Source organism: Tenebrio molitor, chromosome 1 (assembly GCF_963966145.1).
Source record: "Tenebrio molitor chromosome 1, icTenMoli1.1, whole genome shotgun sequence".
Classification (NCBI taxonomy): Eukaryota; Metazoa; Arthropoda; class Insecta; order Coleoptera; family Tenebrionidae; genus Tenebrio; species Tenebrio molitor.
The window spans coordinates 20,747,642-20,765,894 of NC_091046.1; the positions used below are offsets into that span (position 1 = coordinate 20,747,642).

Genomic DNA, 18,253 nt, shown 5'->3' on the forward strand with positions numbered 1-18,253 from the left:
CGATGATTCTTCCCCTCTTTCCCTAAATACACTGTTGTTACCACTAGTTGCAGCAACACGCTACACAATCATTTCGTCCTATCCATCTTGGAATTTCATATAATAATTTGTAACACAGTGCACCATCATACACCATATGTGTACAAATTTCTAAACACAGATATCCTAATACACTGCGCCGCAAAATTATCGCATAATTTCAAAACTCGTGTTTTTAAGCCAAAATGTATTTCCAGTTACAACATTTCGAACTGTAAAGTATTAAAGAAGTAGATTTATAAAAGTAATACACTACAATAATCAGAACATAACAAAGAAATGAAGAAAACAAAAAAATAAAAAAATTCAAATTCGGAGAAAACTAAGAAATTTAACATTTAATAGTGCGTGTTGGCACCCCGTGCCTTTATTACAGCTGCACAACATTGTCTCATGCTTAAAATGCGGTTTTGTATAACTCTTTGCTTAATTTCTTCTCAAACTTGAGTTACACCCAAACGCAGCTGATCAAGAGTTGTTGGTGGATTTGGTAACTTTCTAACTCTTTTATCTGTAAGATCCCACAATTACTCGATGAGGTTTAGGTCTGAACTCCTTGCTGCCCATTGCATTTGCCCAATTTCGACGACCTCACGGAAATAATGCTGCACTATTTCCGCAACGTGCGGTCGACCATTGGCATGCATAAAAATAAAGTCATCCCAATAAATGGTCGGAATGGGACAATATGAGGTTCCAAAATATTGGTAATGTACGCCGCCGCATTTCGGTTTCCTCTTTCTAGCACCACCAACTCTGTGCGAGCGTCGAAAGTGACACCTGCTCAAACCATAACGGAAACTCTTCCAAAATTGACTTTCGGGATAATGTTACATTGAGCATATCGCTCTCCTGAGCATCGGTTCACCCGCACACGTCTGCAACTGTGATCCAGGCAAAACCTGGACTCGTCAGAGAACATTACTAACCTCCAGCGATCCAATTCCCAATCAACGTGATTTTGGGTAAACAGGAATCGTACTTTTCGGTGAGCCGCTGTCAGCTGTGGGCCCCTTGCTGGTATCCTGGGCCTTAAATCGTGTTCAACAAGTCTTCTTCTAACAGTATTTGCACTAATTTGGAACTGATATCTTCCTAAAGTCATAACTTGCAAAGCTGGAGCAGTCAGAGTCCTATGTTTCAACGACTGTAAAAGCAAAAAACGATCCCGTTGAGCTGTTGTTGTTCGTCTGCGTCCTTGCCCAGGTCTTCTAGAGTATTCTCCTGTCTCGTGAAAACGACGCAAAACTCTAGATACCGTTGACTGGTGCAAATCAAGACCATTTGCAATATCTTGTTGATTAATACCGTCTTCGGCTAGTACAACGATTTGTGCACATTGTTCGGCTGTTGTATGTCATCTTAAACATTCGTAGGGATTCATTTTCGAAATTTATGACTGAAGGAACCAAAACTTCTTACTAACCGTCTCTCAAATCCACAATCAAAATGCTTTACGAAATTGACCAATAACACTAATACAGACTTTTCATAATAAACAACTTCAGAAGTTATCAGCATGGCGATTTTTGCTACTAAACAAAAGAAATACGATAAAACAAGAGATTCAGCATAAGGAAACCGCAGAAGAAGTAAAATACAAAAAAACTAAGGTTCATTTTTACTTTATGCGCTAATTTTGCGGCGCAGTGTAACTGAAAGGTCATATTATTTAAAAAAAATTGTGTGCAACCGTACTTCGCGTACCGAAAACAGGCCGCGAAATCTAATATCGCGGTCGTTGCTCTTTACGATGGCCGTTAAAGTAAACGTCATTTTAATATTTGATTTTCTTTTGTTTTCAGTTTTAAATTGAATTCAATATACAGCATGAGTCAGCTAAAACAGGTCAGTCGTATCAAACAGAAACTAAAGAATAATTTGAAAATTTTTTGTGGTAAATTTAATGTGTGGTACCTTCTCATTGTATGCAGGTTTTTTTAGGATTCTGTGATAACCCTGTTAGGAGGTATTAATTAAAACAAGACCACAAAAAAATCTTTTGTGCTAATTTGTACCTTTCAGTTGAAGAATGATTTTTTCTTAATAATGTTAGTGCATTTGTTTTGGTGAAAATTAAACAGATATGCTCAAAACAAACCCTAGTTCTCAAGAATTTTTGTAGCAATGTTGTCGCTTTTATTCGAAACAGAGTAAAGTAATTGATCGTGTTGTCTTTTGTTCTCGTTTACAACTGTCAGTCTGACATACAATGAGAGTGTACCACACATTAAATTTACCACAAAAAAAAAAAAATATTATTCTTTAGTGTTTGTTTTATATGACTGACCTGTTTCAGCTGACTCAACTGTACCATGCCGGCCAAAAAATTTTAGACATCACTTTCTGTCACTTCAAAAATGTAATCCATACTTTACTGTCATTATGATTACCGTCTTGATTATGATTGGTATTTTTTGGGTGCTAAATTTCAAAACTCGATATTATTTATTATTATCTGTGTACGACTGGTCTAGTTTTGTTCATTCATGTCGGATTTTTGGAATATCTGAACTTTAAACAGTTTAAATTGATTGACAGAATCGTGTTGCTTCGCCTCGGCTAAACCGCCTCGGCTACGCAATATCACTCACACTCGCAAAATATCATTTTCTGGACTTGTGATCCAAATAACTATTACATGATTAATGTAGTGCGTTAAATATACTGGACAAAGTACTTGAAGTAAAACCATTGAATGTTAGGAATTATTGTCATCAAAACATCTTAATATGCACTTGATCTTTAGGACAAAAAATCGCATTTTGTGCATGAAATTGCTCTTTGGCAATGAGAATGTTCCAAATAAGTACTATTAAAATCGCGCTAGTTCCTCTTTAAATATGTATTTAATCGCCAAATCTCAAAAATCACACTAAAAACGTTCCGAATCGAAATTTTGTCGTTGAACTTACTCATTTGTATTTAAAATATGGCAAAAATTTATAGACATTGCTGTTTTGAGGCGCCAATATTTCTCTAAATTCAGAATCGAAAATTTTACGTTTAGACAAGTTTTTTTCCGTGAACAGCTCGTATCAATCGACCGAAAGCGGCAAGTTATTATGGGTGATATTAATAAAAATAAGCAAATGCTTCCAAGCGTTTGCTACTTAGCATTAGCATTTGCTTTAAAGTAAAAGCTTTTGCTTGTAGCAATTGCTTGTTTTGGTATTAATAAAGAAATCCTCTTGACGAAAGCATATGCTAGTGACTTGACAAGTAATTGCTTGCCGTTCAACGCAGGGCGCCAGGAAAATGTATCCAAAGTGGTGCCTTGTCTATAATTTTTCCCGTGACAAATTTTACAACATTCGATACAATTGGTTGACTTACTTCCATGAGTTCAGCTACTCCAATCTGAAATCCTATACAGGGGGGCAAGTCACATAAGGCTTATTTCTGAATTTATTTTCTAGGCAACCAAAAATATTAATGACGCTGACCACTTGATACCGTTTATAATGTGATTTAATTTAGTAATCAACGTAGGCATGTAATTTGGCTAAAAATGTCTAAATGACGTTATCCTATTCTGATTAATGAAATCAAAAATTAAATTCATCAACTGTCATTTTGACATTTTTAACCAAATTATACCTAAACTCTGTCCACTGATAGATTGCTTGACATAAATGTAACTAAAAGTGTTCACTCTACGCTATAAGAAATAGATCCGGCGCGAAATTAAAAAAAATGAAAGAACATGTTTTATTATTATTCTGCATGTTTGCACTTAGGAAAGACGAAAGAAAACTTCAGTATAGCAGGGGTAATATATTAGGTTTTATTAATACAGGGTATTTCAAGAGTGATAATGTGCCCCATGGATTTAAAAATGCAACGCACAATACATTTTCGAATTTCCGAAAAAAGCTGGATATTTTCATTTCAGTAGCCAGCCAAATGACTAAAACAAACAAGAGATTATTTAATATTTAATGCATGAACAAAAATTACCTCTGTATCATTTTCGATGTTTGTAATGTCACTTAAAGTGTTCATTATGCTAGATTCTTGAGGCACGCACTCACTTCACAAATTCAAAGAAATCAACAAAAATCGCAACGGAGAAGATCAAAACAGCAACACGATCAAAACTAATAACTTTTAAAACCAGAGGAACGCAAAACAAAGCTCTAAAGATGAAAAATCGCAAATCTAAATGCTTAAATCACTTGACAGCACTGACAATTTCAAATTTGAAATGTCATATAATTTATTTTTCGCGTGGGTTTTATAACAACCAATGAGAATCAGTGGCGCGAATGCTTCAAGATAATACCAACACAATCTATGATACTTTCTTAATATTTTAATGTTATGGTTTGGGGATTTTGTTATCTAAGGATATTTAAAAAAATGCATTCTATCAGTGGACGTAGTCTACGTTGATTACTAAATTAAATCACATTATAAACGGTATCAAGTGGTCAGCGTCATTACTCATTAGTATTTTTGGTTGCGTACAAAATAAATTCAGAAATAACCCTTGTGTGACTTGCCCTGTAAAGTCCATTCATTTTGTATTGAACTTTTCAAGGTTAAATAATTTTATTTTTTGGCTTTGTAATTATGTTTTGTAAATAGCAGCATGCAGGTAAACACCGTAAACGTTGAATTGAGCATTGCTAAATCACATTATGTTGGTTATATGCATGTCACTATTTACAAAACATAATTACAGTGCCAAAATTTAAATTATTTGACCTTGAAAAGTTCAGTACAAAATGAATGGACTTTAGATAGTTTAACACTATTTATTACTCTATGAATAATTTTATTTTTTATACCTGGATCAGCCACATATCCCAACAATATTTTTATTTTCATCACCGAAGATAAAGCACCACCACGCGTTTCTTCATCGTCATTCCCAAGAATATCAACAATCCACTGAACACTTTTATTTCGGAAATGAAACAATTTTACATCATCTTCTCTTGTAATGGTATTGTCTTTCCTTTCTTTGTAAAATTTACGGTTTCTTGGCACTTGAAACGTACTTTTATGGTGCTTTAACAGCCGATTTATAACTACTAGTACGACACGAAGGAGAATGTCATTTATCCTAGCAATTGCTTACTATTTCAAGTAAATGCTAAACTTTATTAATAGTGCTTTCTAAAACGAGCAAAAGCATTTGCTAGTCAGGTTTCACTAGCATTTACTACACTTTTATTAATATCACTTAAAGCAATTGCTTATAAAATAGCTAGCAAAAGCATTTGCTACCTTTCATTAATACTGCCCATTATTTGCATGATTAATTGTACACTTGAATGCGAAAATTTCACAATTCCTGTGATTTAATGAGTGATATTACATATCAAGACAGGCGGAATTTTGAAAACACTAACTGAAAGCTGCGTGCTGCCTCCGCGAGGCGGCGCGGCAGTCATCGGAAAACGATATCGGGCAAGCGTATAGACAATTTGGTTAGTTCGTCTCTTCGCGGAACCTTACTTCGCACGGCCCCTGATATTCCCATGATTAAAATGACCTAAAACGGGGGAAGATGAACAGATGATACAGCTGATTATTATCAGAGCATAGGATAGAAGAGAAGCAACCCATAAAAGCCAATATTAAATTATATCGGGCCTTCAAATAAATATATATTTAGAGTAAGCGTAGGCGACATTCTAATTCTGTTAACAGTGTAAAGTAATTTTTGTAGGTAACCAATTATTCCCGGAGTTACACAGGTTACATAGTAAGCTTTTTCCCAATTTCATATTGTCATATTCCGTGGATGGGGAGAATGCACTACAAAAATTAAAAATATTTTCTAACCTAATTTTATTTCGTTAAAATGTCAGACGTTTCTTGTGTCATTTTCTACGCTGGAAAAATGTTGCAAACAATTGAATTTCCATAGGTTGCTCTAAATATAAATATATTTGAAGGCCCGTTAGTATATGAGTTTCAGCGCCTATAGTGTGTGAGGCTCTTAAAAATAATAAATAAACTGTTCCTCCCGTTCCCCGTTTCCTCTCAATAGCCCACGAACTGAATAGTTACAAGCCACAAATACCAGAGGTCGCCACTTACACTTATATTTCTGCTTCCCCTCTATCCTATACTCTTTGCTGATTATAACAGAACTTAACATTTGAAATATGTTTTTTATCAATTTATATACGAGCATTGATCGATTTCTCATAAGAACACGTGTAAAATATCCCGAAACTTTAAAAGGTAATGGGCCGTATCACGACACCCTTGTCAAATTTAATCATGACTCTAATTACCTTGGTGACGAATTCATCTCATTCTGGCAGGTTATAACTGCATAAATCTATACCGTTTTTGTTCACTTTAATCACGAATTTAGTTAACGGCAACTTTAACAACGGTGTCGTGATACGGCCCAATAACTTTAAAATTCCTCGATCAATTTTTTTTTAAATTTGGCACAGTACTTTAGCATGGATAGAAGGAGTATTGTACCAATTTTGAGCAATTTTCGCCATTTTTCAATGTTACTCCAGGTCATCCTTAATAAAATGGTTTTCTCGTTGGAACATGACATAAAAGTCACCAAAAGTCATGAGAATTTATTGCCAACTCAATCAGTAATTGTTGATCACACGGTATAAACTCCATCCATTTTCAATATACATTAAGTACTGTTAAGGAATTTTCTTTTTTTGTATTGCAATGAAAGTGTTTTGTTTTTTCTAATATTAAACATTCACGTGGGCGTTTTGAATTTGTCAAAAAATTTGACACTGTCAGTTTATAATTATTGAAAAAAATACGATTAAACTTGGAATGTGGGGTGCGTTCAGCCCTGATTTCTGAAAAATTCAGAGAACGCCAGGACTGGGAGTCACTCGTTTCCTCGGAGTTCAGTTACATTAAAGATTGTGGCTAAAACAAGATTCAGTGTACAAGAAAAATTCCTCATGGAATCACAACTAAAGAATTTTTGAAACCGACGACCTCAATGTGTAATCAAGAAGACAAGCAAAACACGGGGTATAAAATTTTGACAATACAAATGTCGCGGCAAGTCCGCTAATATTATTTCATTGCAGCGGCAAGGAATGCCGACTACAAGAGCCGTGTGAGATTCCAGAAAGTGCTAACATCTTGTCTTCAACTTCTGTCTACATAAATAAAGAATTTTCGAAACCAACGACCTCAATGTGTAATCAAGAAGACGAGGAAAATCCGGGGTATGAAAATTTTCACAATTCTAATGTCGCGGCAAGTCTGCTAATATTGTTTCACTGCAGCGGCAAGAAAGGCCGACTACAAGAACCGTGTGAGTTTCCAGAAAGTGCTAACATCTTGTCTTCAACTTCTGTTTACATAAATGAAGAATTTTCGAAACCAACAACCTCAATGTGTACCTAATCAATAAGACAAGGAAAATGCGGGGTATGAAAATTTTGACAATGCCAATGTCGCGGCAAGTTTGCTAATACTATTTTTATTTCATTGCAGCGGCAAAGAAAGCCGACTACAAGAGCTTTATGAGTTTCCAGAAAGTGCGCTCACAACTTGTCTTCAACTTCTGTCTACATAAAAATTATTATAATAATCGATTAATTTTGAATAAACTTTACTTACCGTTCTAGAACACCAAAAATTACTTACCGTCCAGTTTATCGTTAGCAACGAGTAAACAGAGCTTACCGTCTTGGAAAAAGACGTGGTAAACAAGCAAATAGAGTACAATCGCGCAAGAAAACATTTCATTTGACAAAAATTGAAAATTCGATTTGATTTCAAACAAATAGACATTATGGTGCGTTCACAATCGACTCTTCAACGCCAACTTCGACGCCAAATTTAAGAAAACACTCTTTATACATATTGTTAATACATACCGGGTGTATAATGGATTTTTTTCTACTAGAGTCTGGAAAACTAGCATATTTGAATACTAATGTCCAACATGTCAAGTAGATAACCTAAATACATTTGACGTTGGATAGAGCATTGTTAAATTCAAACTGTCATAATGACAGACGTTTATATTTGACATTTTCATGTAGCCCCATTTACTCCAACAAAATTTTGCTGTACTAGTTTTTCATGAATTCGATAGTAAAGTCTGTCTCAATTCTAAATTTCCACCAACACTGCATTCTACCTTAGAAATACACCCGGCAACACTGTTTGGTGAAAAATGTGTCAGGTTATACAGGGTCTCCCAGAACTGGCGGACCAAAATAACACGGTGAAATCATTATCTTCTGGCAATAATAGGAAAAATATTTTAAAAAATCCATCCTCATTGGATTTTAAAATAAGAGCGTTTTTAATTGACCAATCGCGTGTAGGTATAAAATTACCTTAAAAGATTATATTGGTAACTATCGAAACAAATTTGATTGTTGCAAAGACATAATAATTGAATATTATGTCATAATAAATTATTTCTGACAATTACAAAACTCATTAAAAACGCTTAATGTTTACTTCTTCAGAATATTTTGATATGCTTGTCTTATATGGACAGTGTGATGAGAGTGCCACAGTTGCTGCTCAGGAGTACGCAGTTCGTTTTCCCAATAGGAAACATCCTGGCAGAAATACTATAACCTGAAAAATACTATAACCTAAAAACGTCCGTCATTGCACAATCAATGCGGATACCCAACAATGCATATGCATCATTTGAAATGTATCCATAGTTACAAATAAAGCAGGAAAACTAATTAATAGGTAACTTAACATCAACAACAGCATTGGTCAGTTTAAATTGCTTCTTTCCTAATCACTATTTAAGATAGATTTTTTTGAACATTTTTCCTATTATTCCCAGAAGATGATGAATTCACCGTATTATTTTGGTCCGCCAGTTCTGGGAGACCCTGTATTTCTGAGATTATCATTCTCTGTCGTATTTTAATAGAGCATTTTTCATTTTAGGGTCAAGTAAATTACTGTCGCGAGCAAAAAAAAAACTGGTCAAAATCATGCTTTGACGCAATGGAAAATGCTCTATTGTAAAACGGTCGTAAATACAGCGTGATCAACAATGACTGAGTCTGTTGGCAATGAAACAATTGAAAAGTACTCGTGTTTTTTGTCTCGTAATTGGCATTGACCGGATTTTTTAACTTGAGATGACATTAAAAACATTTTTGGTTATGCCGGTTATGTTTAAGGTATTACAAAAATGAACCTTTGATAGTAAATTTCAAATTTGCCAAATTTCATTGTTACCAACAGATTCAGTCATTCTTGATCACACCGTATCATAACATTCATAACCTATCCTCATGTTGTATGACATAATTGTCGTTTTTTTAATAACAATTCAAAATTTTTTGACACTTTGTTGACATGGGCATAATCAGGCAGGGATTTTTTTTTTAGTTTGTGACAATCTAACCAAATTTTGAAATGACATTGACGACCAGAATGTTTTGCTCGCGACAGTAGGTGCATGGATTTCGAATCATGTTTATAAAACCATTATATTGCTAACTTTGGTTATAACAATCCCCAATTTAGAAATATTTTTATTCTGCCAACATAATTCAACAGGTGGTGGAAATTTAGAATTGAGACGAACTAAAGTCCATTCAAAAATCAAAAAACCACCACCTGTTTGTTGCTTTAGGTTGGTAAAATTTAAAAAACTCTAGGTAGTTATTTTTTCATACTATGTTGGTAACTATAAAATATGACATTTATTTGATTCAAAATAAGATTCAATTGCTTTGAATTTCGTTCAAACTGTTTTATTATTGCTCAGCAGGTTTCATTTATTTATTAGTTCTTATTATTTTTACGTAAGCATGCCCAGAACAAAATTCACACGAATTCCCGATAAATTTGAGTAATTTGACACTTAACCTAAAAATTACAATTCTCACCAAATTTTACACTAGACAGCGTTGCCGATAGTAATTATCGAGGAAAATGCGACGTTGGTGGTTTTTTGATTTTTGAATGGACTTTAAACTCCATCCATTTTCAATATACACAACTAAATCTAGTGATTTTAGTAACTTTTGTGGTGTAATAGGGCAGAACTTTTTTCTATTGTAAATGCAATGTCACAAATAATAATTCAGGTTATGTGTATTTTGAAGATGTTATAATGTATCTACGATTATTGTCATTTTTGACAAATCTCTAATCGGGTCCCGTAATCAAGCAAAGTAAACTAGTTTTGAATATTTTACTTAAAATATGGTATCTAAGGTTAATATTAAATACCGCCATTGAAACCAGCAAGTAGGTGTACGTAACGTAAACAGATTTTAACGAAAATATTTCAGACTAGGACACAGAGTGAAAGCATGATACATTAGAAAAGAATAGTGCTCAGGAACAAACCCTGTCAAGTCAAGTCTGGAGCCCGGCGGTCTTGTAATTAAAAAAAGCGCACAACGGCGCAAATATTTCTTCACTGTTCCATCGTACGTCGTTTCCATTCTGTGCCTGTGCCCCCGACCCAGAAATTACTCCGTACTTTTCTTTTAGATATATGTAGGAGATTGAAACTAACATTTTAAATAGATCAATTTAAAAGTGGATTTATCAACTTACGGCAAAAATTTCCCCAACTATTCGGTAAACTGGCAACTTCTCCAAATTTGGACCATTTACTTCCCAAATGTATTTAAAACACCGGTGAACACTTTGTTTTGTCTCCAAAGTGAGGCATCTTCTCTTTATAACTCTGCCTGTGGCCTACATGATATCGCTACTTAAAGTATTTCCGTTATAACTTTTTATCTGCTCCGCCCACTAAAATTGACCAATCAGAATCAAAACCAGATTCAATCTGTACAACTTTTCATCACATTTGCCACGTAAAAAAGTTAAGGTTAGAATTTTGCTGTCAAGTCCACAATTATTGTTTTAGGTTCTAAAAAATAAAATGTCATTAAGACAATTCGAATGTCAGAAATTTTTACTGTGTAAATCAGATCGTCTTAACAACCTATTTGATTGGTAACTAAGAAAATGAAATGGGCGGGGCAAATAAAATGTTACGTTGTCCTTAGTACAGTGTGGAATAAAATGATTTACATCTAGTTACTTTTCCATTACCCTTGTAAAAACACGAAATGCCGCTCTGCAAAAAAAAAGAAAGCCTAACCTCAAAATATATATCCAAATTCCAAATGTGATTTATTGCGAAGGGATGATATGAATGCAAAATTGAGATTGAAATTAAAAAGGAGCTAACAAAAGCAAGTCACAGCTAGTGTTGAAAGTGGCCACCAACGTTTGTTAATTCAATTTAGTAAATTGTAACGATTGTCAATTCGATTGATGACATTTATTGACAGAACTAATAGTTCGGCACTTCGAAAAAAAAGTAAAGCGGTACAGGAAGATTTACATGTGCAAAAATTCCAAAGGTAACTAGATGTAAATCATTTTATTCCACACTGTATAATCGTATTTTTTTCAATAATTATAATCTGACAGTGTCAAATTCCCTAACAGTAATGTATATTGAAAATGGATGGAGTTTATACTTTATTTTCGTTTTACAATACAAAAATTTCCGATAATAATGCGGAATCTGGAAAAGTCCCCGAATGCTTGCAGCGTTTCCACGTTGAATGGCAAGGAAAATCCTCTCGAAAAGGAATTTCTTTGATGTTGAATCGCCTGATTCCGCAATACGTCGCACCGAGGGCCTAAGGTTTCAAAGGCTAAACTTTTAAATATGTAATGTGACGAAATAATTGAACTATATTTGCTATGTTTGCGTTTGCAAGCCATTTCAGCGGCAAAACCTGAAACTTCATGTTTTCAAAGTTTTATGGCACCAGTAGGTAATTCCTAGTTCTCTTGTCGCAATATTATTTGTACTTAAAAGTTCAATAATATTAGTAAGGTCTACTAAAATCTAAAGTTTACTTTTTAACGTTGAACGGTCATCTTGCTACTTTTGATTTTGATCCATGCACATGGGCGAGTCGTGCTACACCACTGTGACACCGCTTAAATAGTGGGTTATAATTCCGTAAATTCGCGTTTTTAGAGGCTTTTTTTAATAGGGATAATTTAAAAATGATTAAATATTTATTTGGTGTAATCACGTGGTAATCACCGCCGTCTTAATGATTGACATATTTCACTATACATCTGCCTAGGCGAAGCTTTAGTGCCTGTGATCTCCACGGAGCCACTTTAGGGGGGAATGTCACTAAATAATCATAACCTCAAAAACAAATGTAATGAATTCAGTGAAGTTGTCAAAGTGCAATGTCAAGAGTCTCACAGTTTAAAAGTAACTTTAATAACAAAAATTTTATTAATTTAGTTGATGCTAGTTCTGTTTGGTGTTTCTGGTTTCTAGTATTTTGCTGTTAGTGTTTATGAACTGGTTTTTTTATCATATTAGAACTGATATTGCGGTAAATGCAGCAACAACAAGTTCCGTTAGTTGTGAACCTATTTCTGGAATAATATTAAAATTATAATCTCAATCTTGGATTTGCAGTAGGTACTTTATTTCCTAAACGGGTCATTTCAGATGAAGATGGGGGTGTCACCGAGTTCGACCACGATCCCAAATTTGTGTTAATCTGATGGTCGAGTTCGGCCACCGAACGCTACCAAAGGGATTAAGATTAAGATGAGTTGTATTTTCCCTATTATGATTATGACAATATAATTCATGTATCACGTGATCATGAATGATCCAATGAAAATGCGTAAAGTCCTTAGTTGCATGGCTATCACAGCGATAATAAAAAACAATTATTATCTTATTTACTTTCGTCGTTACGATTTTTGATTGAAATAAATTTGTCAGTTTGACAAATAAATGATTAATTTTTTATTTCATTCATTATATTGTCTCATCGAATATAACACGTGGTATGATTAATCATCGATGATATTAAATTCGTGAAATTGAAGCAGGACATTTCACTCGTCCTTCGGACTCGTGAAATCTCCAGCTCAATTTCACTCATAATATCATCGATAATAATCATACCACTAGTTATATTATAGTTGATTATTTATTAGTCAATAAAAATTAAAAAAACATTTATCGGAAAAATAATACATACAGGGGTATTCACGAGTAATAATGGGCCTAACAACGGCCCGACGCAACCAAATAAACATATTTTTCAAACGAGTAGATACCAATTGATCTTTTTATTTTTTAATGAATCCAAGACTGCTTTTATTAAGACAATTTCCAATTGTCGTCACATGACATCTATCAAACCTAAAATGTATTTTTGTTTAAATAAAAATAACCTAAAAATTTACATTAATTTAGATGTCAACTTCATGTCAAATTTAAAAAAAAAAACTAAAAGCAACTATGTTTCTTTTTTTTTAAATAAATAAAAATGATCCATGAAGGCGATGAAAGTGTATAACTGGTTGCCTTTCCATATTTGTAAGGCGCATTATTACTCGTGAATAAGCCTGTATAAATGTGTTTTTAACGCTAAAATAAGGTAATGAACACTTTAATTTTAAAGTAACTGTAAAAAGAGTAAATTAACCGTGGGTTCTACGCACTCCCCCAGAAATTTACAACATTCGTCGGTAAATCGCAGCTACCTTAACCTAAATTGAAAGGTAAAGGTGTGTTTTACAGTTAGGGAAGCCGAAAAAGTATTAAATAGAGTCCACATAAACTGTACTCACAGGTTACCTTAGAGCACGTAAACATTTCGCGAGCCGAGTCTCTAATGTAAAGCCGGCTACTCACTACGCGCTACTTGGCGAGTGACTTGACTTGAACGAAACTTGGCAAGTACTTGTGCAAGTTCAAGTAAAGATGTACAGATTACGCACTTTACTTTTGAAGTGTAAGTTTGTCGGGAAGTGCAAGTTGGAAGACGAGTAGTTGTCAAAATGGAGGAAAGTACGACAGTTGTAGCTGCTTTTGTCACCATCAGTTGTGGGTACCTGTTGCTCAAAAATAATAGAAAAAAGAAACGAAGAGACAGAAGATGGTGGGTAACATCTCTGAATACTAGTAGAGGTAGGTATGTATTATCAAGAATGTATACCAGGTGAAATGAAAATCTGGCTTTAATATTGCTGTAATAAATAATAAGGTTGATGAAAATGACTAATCAGTTAATTGCTATAAAGTTTAACAATTGTGTATTTGGTTTTCAGGTACTGCGGTACAGATATTTTGGCTGATTTTCGTAAAGAACCTTCAGGATTGTTGCATTGCAAAGCCCGCGTAAAATGTAGAGTGCATAATATGCAAGTATCGAAATACCTGACTCGTGCTCCTTTGACTCGGGACCATTTACCGACACAGCTCGGGAAGTGCAAGTACTTGGCCGAGTCCATGCTAAGTTGCATACACATTACTTGCTACTTGCCAAGTACTTTGTAAGTACTTGCCAAGTACGGCGTAGTGAGTAGTCGGCTTAACATGTAAGGGCGCTTGCAGACTACGCGAGACGAACCTGCATTGTAACAAGTAAGGGCCCGTACAGACTACGTGGGCCGAGCCTTTAATGTAACAATTAATGTACGCTCGTCGAAAAAATGGTGCAACAAACACTTCGGTTTTCTGACGAACACAAAGGGATTCGCCTTTCAAGTGTGGACGTCTTTTAAAAACCAACGAACCTCCGCGAACGTACAAGACTCTTCAATTCGTTACGTAGCATGGAAAATCTTTCGGAAGAATGTGCTCTGCAGTTAATAGAAAATTACAAAAACTTCTGCCCAAAATTCGCGGAACAACTAGCAGTAGGTACGTTGTTAAGTAGTCATTAAAATTGGTGCGATTCTGTTTTAAAATTTACCAATATTGCTGTATAACAATGTTGTAGTTGCTATGATATGTAGCTGTTGATTGGTTGGATCTATGCAAAATCAATATTGTTCAATAACAATCTTGCTAAATTTTGAATCAGAATCGCACTAAATATCAGGTAAAAATGTTTTAAAAAATCAGTCTTCTTTTTTGTAGAAGATATGGACCTATTTGTTGCACTAAATGTGGCAACATTTAAAAACATTCAGTGTATCCCAATAGTCTGCAAATATTTCATTTTTGTTGTATCCATGGAAATGAGAGAAAAAAATCAAAGCCATGTTGCCGTACGTTATTTGAGGTAAAATGGACATAAAATTACTATTTGGAAATGCTGCAAGTAATGAAGAAAATAATTGCAAACCTGATCACAATCGTTCAGAATTATTATGCCGCTGGCTAGTAAAAGATAAATAGTCACAATCTTTTTTAATATTTAAAATACATGAGATCAAAGCTGCACCTTTTGAGCCCCCATATCTTCAAATAAATGGTATAGATTTTTGTTGAGTTGACATTGCCCCATTGAGTTGTTCCGAGAATTTTGGGGCACCCAGTATATCACACGTGGGCGAAATGCCATTATAAGCTCGCGAAATGTGTAAATAATAGCTATTTATGCACCAAGGGCGTTAAGTACAACGATGATTACGCCCGGAGAACGATGAATCCAACTCGAGGGCTTTAGCGCGAGAGATGAATATCGTTCGATGGGCGTAATCATTCGGTGACGCCGTGGTGCATACAAGATTTTATTTTTCACTACGTGTTCTTAAAAATAAAAAAAAATGGGCATCTTTGCAATTATGAATTGATGAGGGCGTTATGAATTCATTACGCCCGCTTATTCTTATTACGCCCTGTATTATGCCCCAGTTGTTATGGACATGTTTACGTATTTCGTATCCTAGGAGTTATCATGCAATTATACTAAAGTGAAAAATAAAAAAACAATTATGCATTTCTCTCACTTATAATATAATGTAGGTACTATTTTTGTGAATAATGTCTCGTTTATATTTTCAAAATGTCTAAAAGCCTAAGTTTGAATGAAATTTTAGAGACCAATGCATAATGAGCCGGAGATAATACAATAATATAATACACAACGGACGCGATATGAGATCAAACAAAAGAAGCACTCCAGTTCAACTTGGTTTAGGGTATGCAATTATAATGTAACAGCAGATGTAAAGCGTGCAATTTGTAAGCCCACACAACATTCTAGTTACAAAAGTTATATAGCTCTACGTGTTCCTTGACGTATTATATGGATTGCAATGTTAAACTTCCTTTGGTACATCCACAAATATTTCTGAAAAAGATACGTAGGCACTACTTGAAGATCATTAATCTGTTAATTTTGAACTAATATTAATATTTGTCTATTTACAGTCTGTTTAATCTATATTTATGCAATAATTTAGGAATATTTTTCCGTATTAAGCATGGGATTTTTCATCGAGGCGATAGCCGATCTCAGAAAAAGGGATTTCCCACGTATTGCACACATGACTTTTTCTACTGAAGTTTATAAATACATAGTACATATAGTATTCAATGAGCGGATAATGATGGGTATTACTCGTGAGGATGATTTTGTGTCACGAGCCGCAGGCGACTATGAAGAGAAATTGATAAATAAGTTTCATTATTGGACAAACTGAAACTGACGTTTTAAAATTATTACTTTGTATACTTGATACCATTGCATTAAAATTTGAGATTGGACTTCATAAACTAGTTGCTACGATATTTGCAGTGAATTTTGAAATTATTATTCAACGGGCTGTGGGTAATGAATCCTGTTGATAAATATTGATAAAAAGATTCAGCACGAGATAGATGGTTGTTTCCACATACGAGTGGCTTTTTGTTTGCTTTCAGACTCTAAAATAATATATTTTATTTTATACTGTCCCGTAGATGTTCGATTACATTATCAATTGAGTCCCGTAGGTGAGTTATACAGGGTCATTATAAATAAATTATAAATAATTGTCCCATCGCAAGCGTTGGTGACATAGTGGAATGTGCCGCAAGCCTCATAACATCAGCAAGACTAGTATCGCCGAAAGGTGGCGCTACTGGCGGTAGTGGAAATGTGTCTACTAATTTGTCTAACATTACCAGGCAGGCGGCATATCCAAAATTTGTGTGTTTTCAACGCCAACTGCGGTGAAACAATCATTTATAATGACCCTGTATTATAACAGCCGGAAGAGCCGGAAAGTGTCGCTAAACAACACCTACCGGACTGTTTTATTTTTATAAATCAAATCTGATATTGAAAAATGAAAAAGTCAAAAAATATTCAACGTAAAAAACAATGGCAACGGCCGTGGCCACAGGAAAAAAGGTGATGCTACTTTCACAAGATACAGGGTTATTCACGAGAGGGGTATTTCTGAACTTCTTTTTGCCGCAATCCATTATACACATTGCAACAATATCTTGATTTCAAATTTTAAAAATAATTATAACTGAATCCACGATGGCTCTTAGTCCTGTCTCTTAGACGTTAAAGCAAAAAATCTTTGTGAATTCGAAAAATTTGTTTTTACAATAACGACGAAAAGACCAACATGCTCCCCATTTATGGAGTGTGGAAAGAATTCTGTCGCCGCTGCGGATGCTTAGAAGCCGATGGTAGACACTTCCAACGCCTTTTACATTAACTTAATTTGTTTATTTATTTGTTGAATTTTGATTAAATACAGGTTATCTGCTAATCTGACATTTCTCGCAAATCTATCCAACTTTACTTTGATTTCTAATTTAAAAGAAATAACACATTTGATTTAGTAGTTACTGCCATTGGTATTGTTGGTTGCAGCAAAATAAAAATTCAGAAATACCCCTCTCGTGAATAGCCCTGTATAATGTGATTTTTTAATTTTTGAAATAAAATTATGATAGAGAACAGACTTCCAGTATGAAATAAAATACCGGGATATCAAAAATTATCTTAGTCAAAGGTGGTTATGATTGGAAAACGTCCGTCTCAATAGAGAGTTTTCGCGTTATGTTCCATTAAAATAACCGGTACGCTATTCGCGAGCAATTATCGTAATAGCTTTAATGAATCGGTTACGCTATTGCCTAGCAACACCGCCGTTAGCGTATACAGGTTATCTGAAAAACGTAACTGCGAAAACTCTCTAATTTATTTAGTGTGACGATTTCTTCGATACGAACGATTGGCCCCTACCGGCATCTTTTTTATGAGTCACATTGCCAGTTTCTCAAAACACACCAACACAATTTGTAAGGCATGCATCCTTCGGCATAACTGCAAAGTGTGGGAAGTGCTCTCGAAATAGGAAAATTCACATCCCGTACTCTAATGTAAATACATTAGAGTACGGGATGTGAATTTTCCGGCACGACAACTGGTTTCGCACGATGGCGCAGCCGAGTGCCTGATTAGTTGGAGGGCCGGACAATACGTCCCGTTCGACATTTGTA

At 34.7% G+C, this 18,253-nt stretch overlaps 1 protein-coding gene across 1 annotated transcript in view; it reads right to left on the reverse strand.

The window, feature by feature from the left end:
* Window positions 1-18,253, reverse strand: part of LOC138141582 (netrin-1-like) — a 227,892-nt gene that overhangs the window by 179,296 nt on the left and 30,343 nt on the right. The gene's annotated exons all lie outside the window — the stretch shown is intronic.